Here is an 11,160-nt window from a genome sequence, read left to right as displayed (position 1 = left end):
TCAGAGGAAAACTTTTAGAAGTTGGTCCTCTCCTCCAGCGGTGGGTTCCAAGGATCAAATTCAGGCTGATACCATAAGGACTTTCTCCCCCAGAACCATTAAAAGGCCTCTAGGAGTAGTCCTTAGCCTTAGGGCTCCTCCAGAGATATCTAGGGCAGATCACTTCTCCACCCAGGTCCTGTGCTAGCCTGCCTGGCCCTGTCTCTGTTTCCCTTCAGAAGGGTATGGGCATAGTTAGGCCTTCACAAAGGGCCTAACTATGATTACCGGAAATGCAACACCTAGAAGTCTGCAGGCCTGAAGCCCTTTGTGGTGACCCAACTTCTTCAGTGGCCCGGTCACTATTCCGAGTCCAGTTCTGCACCATTGGCACAACTCTAGTGACCCTTCATGGATTTCTGGGAAGTGTCCTCCTCCCCAACCATACCAGGAAGCCTGGACTGGCGGTGTGTGTGTGTGTGTGTGTGTGTGTGTGTGTGTGTGTGTGTCTTTTCAGGCTCAAACTGTCCCCTGCCCTTAGTCCCTGTGATAAAACCACCAAGGCCTGAGTCTCCCCCGCTCTCAGCTCTGCTCAGTCACCACATTGGAATTTCTGGAGAGCTGTTGGCTTTCTTTGTAGAGAAGGCTGGTTGGCTTTTACAAGGTGGTGGTGGGAGGTTTCCATTGTCCCCCCAACCTTCCCTTGCCAGTGTAGGATTTTATTATCTCTCTTTGTAAATGTCAAGGCCCATTTAAATGGCTTTTTAAAGAGCTGGACCTGGTGGTACAAAGTCTGTAATCTCATAACTCCATTGGAGGCAGGAGGTTTAAGACTTCAAGGTCTTCCTTAGCTTCACGATACTTGGGGCTAGCCTGTGCTCTGTGAGACTCATTAAAAACAAAAACAAAAACAAAAGGCTTGCAGAACAAGAGAGTTTGACTTTCAAGAGACACGCCAGACCCTTTGGAGATAGACAAGAACTGGTCCTGATTTTTATTTTCTTGTTTCTTCTTAAACCTTAGGACAAATTCCAGTTGTCCCTGGTACAACATTGACAGGGTTACATGGTGAACTCTCTTTCCTATGCTTGACTGGGGCATTCGGGGACTGTCTACATGACAACCAGTAATGTCAGGGTTGGCTTTGTTGTTATTGTTTAGTGTTCTTGGTTTTTCAAAACAGGGTTTGTCTGTGTGGCCTTGGCTGTCCTGGAACTCACTCTGTAGACCAGGCTAGCCTCAAACTCATAGAGATCCATCTATGAGTGCCTCTGCCTCCCAAGTGCTGGGATTAAAGGCTTGAGCCACCACCACTTCACCTTTTTGTGTGTTTTTTTAATTCTCCAACTTTATTTTATTTTTTGGTAGTGTTGGGATCAAACTTAGGGTCTTCCACAGGCTATGCAGAGCCAATTCTTCAGCCCCCTCCACTTTGAAGGCAACTCAAATGGAATGCCATCTGGGCTTCTTGTTTTATTAGGTAAACTGAGGCACAACCTGAAATATAATTGGGACATGGGGGTGCTGCAGAGTCCCACTCTGTCACTCCTATTGTTGTCTGTGATCATTGCTATGTGTCTGCCCACAGTTGAGCCCTTGCAAGTCAAGTGTCAAGGCTCTTGCAACCCAATACTCTTAACTTCTAACTTCTCCCAGCTCTCTGGGCCATGCCCATTTTCAGAACTGCCTTCATCCTTTTAGTTTTGTTTTGGTTTTGGTTTTTTTGTTTGTTTGTTTTGGGACAGGTTTTTGGGGGGGGCGGTTGGTTTTTTGGAGACAGGGTTCCTCTGTATAGCCCTGGCTGTCATGGACTCACTCTGTAGACCGGGCTGGCCTCGAACTCAGAAATCCACCTGCCTCTGCCTCCCAAGTGCTGGGATCAAAGGCGTGTGCCACCACTGCCGGGCTCAGCCTTCTTCCTTTTTAATAGACCATCTCTGTCTCCATCTCTATTCATGAGGTCCTGCTCCATTCTTTGATCCTAGTCACAAGCATCTGGAGATTCCAGTAAGGTGCCCTCTGGACTCAACACCTGTATCAACGACTAAAGAATAAGGTGTAAGGAGAAAGGATCAAAAGGTCCATGAGGCCTTTGTGAGAGGGCCAGGCTGGTCCAGGAAGGAAGACCCAGACCTCCTCCTCCTCCTCCTTCTCACCAAGGGACCTCAAATGGTCAAAAATGCCCACCAGCCTCCATGTTCTTAACTGGGAAACCAGGCGAGCTCCTCTCTCTCTCTCTCTCTCTCTCTCTCTCTCTCTCTCTCTCTCTCTCTCTCTCTCGGTGGTAGGAAGGTGTGAAGGTACCACTCTGTGTGGAGCTGGCACAGAACCCTTCCCCCAGCTTCCAGCTGAGGGGCAGCAGGAGCAGAGCTTTGAGTCGAAGCAGCAGCTGCAGCAGCCTGGCACTCCACACCCACAGCCTGGGCCGAGGAAGCTGGCAGCCCTCCCCAGCCTGACTCATATTCTTTTTCCAGGTCTGACCCACCAAATCCTGGACAGACGCCCCTCTGACGCATGGAGAATGTGCCTTTCTAAGAGGGAAATCAGCAAAAGATTTTTTAAAAAACAAAAACCTGTTGCCCAACTCCCATATCCAGGGTTCCCATGGCCAGGGAAGCCACTGCTCTGTGCCACATCCCACATGGGTCCACATTGCTCTAGGAAAGTGAACAGGGACCCATCCGGACATGGAAGGTCCCCTTGGTACCTTCAGTCTGCATTGCCAACGTGGTGAATCTGGGTCAAGTGCAGTCCACTTGCTACTGTGGCCAAGAGCACCTATAGCGTTAGATAATGAGTTTGAATTCTGGGCTGTGTGGCTACGGACAAGGTCCCTGACCCCTCTGGGCCTCATTGTTGGCATCTGTGAAATGCTATTTAATTGAGGTACATGAAGCAGTTGGGCGAAGACTCTTAAACAAAGATCTCTTAGACACACTTGGCTGCATCCTTGGAAACGGGCCTGCTTATCAGCTGGGCTCTCCCATCTAGGACACAGCTTACTGTTGGGCCCGCAGCTCAGCCAGCTTCACTTTCTAGACACTGACTCCCGGGCTAAACATGTAGCTCAGTGGGTAGGGTACTTACCTAGTGTGCATAAGGCCCTGGGTTCAATACTCAGCATCTCAAAAAACTAGGCATGGTGACACACCCTTGTAATCCCAGCATTTGGAAAATGGAAGAAGAAAGTCATGGCTATATATAGTGTTTGTGGCCGGCCTGGCCTGGACTACATGAGACCTGTCTCCAAAAACAAACAAGCAAACCCTGACTCCTACAGGAGACCAGGAACAGAGACTCTGAAGACTTAACCCAGAAGTTGGGTACCATGATGTTGGCCTGACTTCCTCATGGCACAATAGGAGAGGCGGGAAGGTAGGAGACAGAGGCTCAGAAGAAGAAAGCATGGCAGCTTCTGGCCTTCCTACCTGGTGGGGTTGGGGGAGAGGGACAGCTATAGGACTGTGAGCATTGAAGGCCTCCAGGAGCCCAGGAAGAGCATGCAGGCAGGCAGGCAGCAGACGGAGAGATGCAATGATGTCAGGTTTCCCCCCAGTGACTCAATGACTTGTCCTAGGCTATGAATAGTGAGCTTTATACCGTGGCATCCAGGCCATCCTCCCTTCTGAGTCGGCCTGGCATCTCTCCCTTGTCACCTCTCATTCTCCCTGCTATGGAAATTCACAACTACAGTCTCTAGCCTCAGCAAGCCTCAGCCAACTTCTGCTCTGTGGAGAGACTTATGCACAGACAAACCCAGGGAGGGAGTCGGGGCTGTCTCTGCGTGCTCATGGCTGGGTAGCCTCAGGGAGCAGTTTGCTCATCTGAGAAATGGGGACCCTGCTAGCAACCTTGATAGGTTGAATGGGGAAGCGGGGGAGGGAGTTTGTGAGGGCATCGAGCATGCAGAATGCAGCCAAGTATGTCATGCCAAGTATGGTATCTCAGGGGAGCTAAGGTACAAACTCAGCTTGCTTCGTAGCTGCCTTCGAAAGTTCGTGAGAGCCAGGCACAGTGGCACACATCTGTAATCCCAGCACTTGGGAAGCAGAGGCAGAAGGACTGCCATATATTCAAGGCCAGGTTGGTCTAGCCTAGCCAGAGCTCCACAGTGAGATTCTGCTTCAAAACACCAAAAACTGCATACATACATACATACATACATACATACATACACACATAGATTACATACATACATATATACATAGATTACATACATACATGCACACATACATACATACACACATAGATTACATACATACATGCATACATATATACATGCATACATGCATGCATACATGCATGCATACATACAGTCTCCATCCAGTTCCCAACAGCAACATGCACACACATACATACATATATCTGCATATAAAGCAGCTCACCTTGCTTGATGCTGTGTGCTAAGCACAGAATTAAGCATTTTTATTAAAAAACATTTTGGAGCTGGTGAGAGACAGCTCGGGTCCTTGCTGCCAGGCCTGACACCTGGGTGCATTCCCCAAGACCCACACTGTGCTAAGTCCCGTAAGTTATTCTCTGGCATGTACACACCAAATAAATAAATAAATAAATAAATAAAACCTGTAATAAAAGCCTTTACATCTTATTCTCAAATATACTCTGTACACTGAGTTCCATCAGTGGGGAAACTGAGGCACAGGAAGGTTCAGCAGCTTGGCCCTGGTCACACTGACAGTAAGGGTGAGCACAGGCAGGCAGGTTGGCTCTAGAGCCTGGATGTGTGACCACGCTTCGCCTTGTCTCTTCTTTCTCCTTGCATCTTGTGAACAGTGCAGCCCAGGGGCCTGCCGCCACTGCCACTCTCTGTTGATCCCATTCACCATGATCTCCCTTTGCCTACTGGGGTCATCCTGGCTTCTGCCACCTCTGCCAGCTGCACCTACAGAGTCCTACCCTTACATCTATAGCTCTTGCCTTCTGTACTCAGACAGTTCACAGCATGCTCTTCGTATGTCCTTGGACAGTGCTCAGCACAGGGGACACGGATGAGTAAGGTCGAACAATACTGTTATCAGAGTCACTACCCAATGGAGCCCATTGGCCACAATACTAACAGCCACCATGCTTGGTATAGCGTGGACACACAGGCTCTGTGACAGGAGCCACCCAGCAAGGCTTCTGGGAGAGAGTGACATGCATGCCAACGTGAAGAAGGGATAGAGCCGGTGTCCTGTGTCCTGGGCAGCGAAAGAGGCTATAGAGTGCGGGCTGTGTGTCCAGGAAATGAGGGGTGCTTGAAACTCCAGAGGGGAGACTGGATGTGGGCTAAAGCAGCATGTTCCACAGCTCACAGGCCACGGAAGCCACCCGGGGCTCTGCATTGCTGAAATGGCCATGGGGAAGCTGACGCTTTGCCGCATCCTTTCCTCCTGGCTCCGGAAGCCACTGGTAAAGATACCAGGCCTGTTATATGGATTGCTGCGTGATCTGAGAGGCCGAGTGGGGTCAGCTAGTGGATGCCAGGTCAGATTCAGAGAGTCAGAACCATATACCTTCTTGCGGTCTCCTCGGTGACATGTGACAGACACTAACCTCCTGGATCCAGCCCCTCAGTTGGATCCTCAGGCATGTTCTGGCCCCCACGAGACTCCCTCCTCTGAGTCCAGCCGTATGAAGACAAATACATACTCTTTGGTTTCAGACCCCAGGACAAGGGACTGGGAAACATATTTTACATATCAAAATAGGTCCAGGTTCTCCCAGCATCCCTCAGTTCCTTCCTGGCATACCCTATCCTCGACCCTGAAATTTCAAGTCCAGGGGTTGGTATGTTCTTCCCCCCCTAATCCAGACATTTTAGGCACACACACACACACACACACACACACACACCATCATCTCCTTCTCTCTCTCTCTCTCTCTGTCTCTGTCTCTGTCTCTGTCTCTGTCTCTCTCTCTCTCTCTCTCTCTCTCTCTCTCTCTCTTTCTCTCTCTCTCTCTCAGCTCTCTGAGCCCTCTGAGCTCTTTCTCTCTCTCCTCTCCCCACCTTCTCTCACCCCATGGTGACTTCTCTGGCCATCCCTGGTCCTTGGGGCCAGTGAACTTGCCCAAGGGCAGCTTCTCAATAAACTTGCCTTTAATATATTCTATTCTGGCTTGAATTGGCTCAGTTCAGTGGTGGAGGAAATAACCTATCAGTGACATCATGGTAAGGCAAAGATCTGCTAGCTTGACAGCCATGGACGTGGTGGGGCTCAGCCTAAAAATGGTGGTGGTTCCAGTGACCAGCTCAGGAGCTTCCTGGGAAAGCCAGTAAAGGCATGTGGGAAGAATCAGGGGTGGTGCTGACATACCAACTGTTGTAGCTTCTAGTTCCTGTGGGCCCTGCCCTCAGACATCGATACTAGGTGCAAAAGGAGTTAGCATTGCCAATAGGCCAGGGGAGCTCCGTTCACTCTCAGAGGAAAGGACCACCCCCTTGAGACACTTGGCTTTTAGGTTTCTCCCTTGGAGTTCCTTCAGACTTGGGCATCTGCCCTTAACACTCAGACTCTGGCTGTCTCCAGAGAGGAGTCACACAGAGACCACAGCCAGCCCAGCCGGCCTGCGGCTGTGTGCTTTGAGCTGTGAAATTCTTTGCTGAAAATTAGAGCAGTTGCAGCTGGGGGGTCGGGGCGGGGTAGGGGGGAGAGCGACACAGGGGGAGTTGGGGGGGGGTGGAGCATTTATTTGCAAAATGTTTCCTCAGCTAACACTGCTTTGGCTCAGGCACAGGAGCACTTTCCAGGTTCATGCAGATGGTGAGACAGCTGGAGAGGAAGGGAGACAGGGAAGGGCTAGGAGGAGAGCGGATGGGTGGGGCCAGCTGACAGGTAGAAGGGAGCTGGCACAGGCACCGAAAAGTGCCCTGCGTGGACATCAGATGAACACCAAAAGCATAGCAGACCACAGAGGCATTGGTACCATCTAGGCTTGTGAGCTTTCTCTGACTCTGTCTTTCTGTCTCTGTCTCTGTCTCTGTCTCTTCTGTCTCTGTCTCTGTCTCTCTGTCTGTCTGTCTGTCTGTCTGTCTGTCTGTCTGTCTCTCTCTCTCTCTCTCTCTCTCTCTCTCTCTGTGTGTGTGTGTGTGTGTGTGTTCCCCTCCGTATGTGTGTGTGTGTGTGTGTGTGTGTCCATCCGTCTGTGTCTATCTCTCATATACCCCAAGCTGGCTTCAAACTCCCTTTGTAGCCAATGATGACCTGAGCCTCTTGCCTTTCCTGCCAGAGTGCTGGGATTACAGGCATGGGCCACCATACCCAACTGTGAGCCAGAACTCGCGTGGCCCAGAACTATGCTCAGAAGTCCAATAGGTTCCAATAGGAACGCAGGGTCTGCAGCACCACCTGCATCTGGCCTCTTGGGGGTTCCCTTGCTAAGGGGAGAACTCCATGTAACCCTGCTTTCAAACTGTTGCTGAGGGAATTCCACTAACTAACCTTTCTGAGCCCTCCTTCCTCGGTCTCTAAGAAGGAATTGGGAACCCTAGTGTGACTGGCTGTTGTGTGTTACAATGTGTATGGAGGCTAGAATTGGACACAGTGCATGCTAGGTCTGTGGTTCACTCCTGCATTGTTTGAGCCGCCCGTGGGAAGACGTGACAGTCTTCCTAATAAAGCTGAGGGTCTAGCACAAAGATGTGATCCCACAGTGGAGAATCAGGGCTCGTCCAGCGTAGCATATCTGAGATGCTTTACACCCTAAGCTCTATCAACAGCTGGCACAGGAGTGTGCCGGAAAGATGCCAGGAACACCACAGACCTAGCATACACTGTGTCTAACTCTAGCCTCCATATACATTGTAACACACAAGAGCCAGTCACACTAGGGTTCCCAATCCCTTCTTAGAGACGGAGGAAGGAGGGCTCAGAAAGGTTAAGTACCTAGCCCAAGGTATTCTTTTTTTTTTTTTTTTTTTAATTGGCAGGGCGGTGGTGGTGCACGCCTCTAATCCCAGCACTTGGGAGGCAGAGGCAGGTGGATTTCTGAGTTCGAGGCCAGCCTGGTCTACAGAGTGAGTTCCAGGACAGCCGGGGCTATACAGAAAAACCCTGTCTTGAAAAACCAAAAAACAAAACAAAACAAAACAAAACAAAACCCCAAAAACAACAAGAACAAACCCCTGTTGCCTCCCCCCTACCCCTGCTTGCCACCCCACCCTTTCCCACTTATTGGCCCTGGCATTCCCCTACACTGGGTCACAGAACCTTCACAGGGCCAAGGGCTTCTTCTCCCATTGATGACTGACTTTGCAATCCTCTACTATACACATGCTGCCAGAGCAATTAGTCCTACCATGTGTACTCCCAAGGTGTTCTTAAATATCATATAGTTTGCCTTTTTAATGGAATGTAGCCTTGAGGTTGTGGGTCTGGATTTGTAGCCGATTGTACCTATAAATGATTTTTGGAGTATATCTATATGTCTCATGCTTACTTAATATTCTGTGGGTGGGTGGTTACCTGAGTGTGTGTGTGTGTATGTGTGTGTGTGTGTGTGTGTGTATACATTTTTGTGAAATGGTTTATATGTGGTTGTGTGGCTACCAGCCCTTCCTCCCCTACAAGGCTACAAGATAGGTCTGGGGAGGGAGCTCAGTGGTAGAGAGTTTGCCTAGTGAGTGTGTAAGGCCCTGAGTTTCACCAGAGGAGAAAAAGCCTGCAATCATGGGGGGAGGGGACCACCATGACTCCCTTCTCCAGCAGCCTGGTGGCATTGGTACTGAGCACTCTCAAGCAATGTCCCTCTCCCAGGCTCCCATTTATAGAGCCAGCTTTCACAGCTGCACATGAGAGGGATCTAGGACTCTGCTTGGCCCTGAGTTGGAGATTCTGAACACTGGCAACCTGCCTTCACCTAGAGACCACGTCCTTTCTTACTGAGTATGAGCTTTCAGTTCATCACGAATAAGTTGCAGAGGCTCAGCTACCTATCTCAAGGACACAGAAGGTCCACTAGTGCTTGCCCTCTGAGAAGCCACGGGTGACCTCACACCAGCAGTCCTCCCTGAGAGGACCCAACTCTGGGACCAGTTTTGTCAATCCAGAAATCCAGAACATGTACAAAGAAAAAGAAGCACATGATCTCTAATGGTCTTTTCACAAATGGGCCCCACCTTGAGGAGATGAAAATTAACTCTGATCTACCCACCCTGAAGCAGTGCGTATAAGATGCCCCAAAGCTGGTGAAACACCCCCCCCCCCATGTTCTCCACCCTCCAGGTCAAAGCACCACTCTTCCCCAGGGACCAAGAACTTACCCAGAGAGTTGAGCTGCAGCCCCAGGCTGTCCTTTATCCCCCCAAGTGGTGCTTGATCCCAACCACCAACATCTAGTCCAGCAGCACAGGACTGGCTTGGCCAGGATGTGTTCCCTGGCTTTTGAGGCTCCCAAAGTCAAGGAGGGACAGGCATAAAGCCTTCAACAGTCCAGGCTGGCCCCAGAAGTGGCTGTTTACTTGTGGCCACCAGGAACGGCAAGTGGGAAATTGGTTTGTTGGTTTTCCACACTTCCTCCAGACTTCCCAGAGTCCTCAGGACCCTGGTGATGAATTGACCAGAGTTTAGAGAAACCCTCAGTGCTCCAGCACACAGCCATCTTTGTGAAAAGGTGGCAGCGCTCAGGGAAGAGCCAGGCAGATGCTGGAGACTGACAGAGAGGTTCCCAGGAACCAGTTCCTCCCTCCATGCTGGCTGAGGACCAGAAGCAGGCAGCTAAGAGTTGGGACAATGGAGACAGAAGGTGCCTGAGCTTGCAGCACAGGCCAACACCCTTTTCCCTACCACCCACACCCAGCTGTGGAATCCACAGATTTGGAGCGGACAGGCAGCTTCTTATCCTCTCCTTAGGCCTTTGAGAAGAAAGGGCGATAAAAGTCCCATGTAAGTGCTGTTGCCACGATTTCCTGAGGCTTGAGGCTCTGAGCCATCCCTAGCGGTTAAGATAGATGCCCTTGGTGCAACTTCCCAGAGATGGCACCCAGTCCTTCCCAGGCTCACCCATCACTTGATAACATTCCTAACTCCCACCTTCCTTGGGTAATGGGCACCAGAATGGAGCTGGAGGTATGAAGATGACCAGTCAAAGTGCTCTGGGTGGTCCCCATCCCCCACCTTTCTCTCTCCATCCAGCATGTACACTCTGCCAGGGAGGGCAAGAAGGCTCCTGGTGTCCTGCAGCTAGGACTTCAAGGCACTAGGCCCTCACCCAGTGAGATTCCGTTAGATGGGGGTGGGGCTGTCCACCAAACTGCATTCACCCAAGGCCTCTTGCATTCTTTTCAGGGTACCTATTTTTCTCATATGAGGGATGCCACATCAGAGGCGCTGGGGTTAGCTAAAAACCCTACTCCTCCAGCGATGATCCTAAACCCCAGATGGCCAGCCTTGGCATCAAGTAGGGGATATTGAGACAGTGTGGCTACAGGCCCTGGGCTCAGGAGCTTAGGCATCTGCTCTTGGCCGTCATATTCTCTTGCATCCCACGGGGTCAGACAGCTTATGCTTTGTGGGCCATGTGTACTGCAGTGCAGCTGGGGACAAAGTGAGCAGTTATTATCTTCTCCCCGAGTTACCTGGCTCTGCCCCACCTGTCCCTTCTGATGATACGAAGAGTCCAGCTCTCCGGAGCGCATGGTATGATAAGAAAGATGGCTATGGACATCCACAAGGGAAATGGTTGGCGAGGAATCAATTCCTCAGAGAGTGTTGTATGCTATCAAGGGCAGAAGAGGGGAGGACTACAGGACAGGTAGGTGACACACGTGTCTCGGCCAGAGAACAGTCAAAAGGGACAGTTTTCTCCATTTGCACCTGAGTAGGGCATTGTCTCTTGGGAGGTTTCTGTACTGTGACCCTGCACTCACACCCAAACCCCCAGCTTCCTGCCTGCAGAGCCTCACCGAAGGCTCCAGGAGCCCAGTACTGCCCAGCCTCTGCTTTCCACGACTCCCCAGAGACTGTGGGGAAAGATGGGCAGTCAGAGGCCCTGGAACCAGCTTAGAAAGCAACACCGTTGCTGCAGAGCCTATACAAACAGGCTAGCGTGGTAGAGTTGGCACAATTCTGAAATCAGACTCTCCTGGTTCAAATCTTGGCTTGGTCTCTTACCACCTGTGCCACTCTGAAAGATGTTTAATTTTTCTGAGGCTTACTTTCCCAGCTGTAAGAAAAAAAAAAA

General features: G+C 50.7%; 1 protein-coding gene across 4 annotated transcripts in view; it reads right to left on the bottom strand.

Annotated features, from left to right (window-relative positions):
• Chst3 (carbohydrate sulfotransferase 3) overlaps nt 1-11,160 on the bottom strand; it is a 39,392-nt gene that overhangs the window by 25,912 nt on the left and 2,320 nt on the right. For 2 of the 4 annotated variants that reach the window (XM_031347474.1, XM_031347471.1), the window contains exon 1: nt 9,242-9,647. The exons of the other annotated variants lie outside the window; for them this stretch is intronic. The gene's annotated coding sequence lies outside the window, so the exon portion shown is untranslated. Of the gene's footprint in view, nt 1-9,241; nt 9,648-11,160 lie in introns of those variants that run through there. 4 annotated transcript variants of the gene reach the window in all.

The sequence above is a fragment of the Mastomys coucha genome, unplaced genomic scaffold (assembly GCF_008632895.1).
Source record: "Mastomys coucha isolate ucsf_1 unplaced genomic scaffold, UCSF_Mcou_1 pScaffold3, whole genome shotgun sequence".
Classification (NCBI taxonomy): domain Eukaryota; kingdom Metazoa; phylum Chordata; class Mammalia; order Rodentia; family Muridae; genus Mastomys; species Mastomys coucha.
Note: the sequence above shows the minus strand (reverse complement) of the source record. Positions and strands in the feature narration are given on the sequence as shown.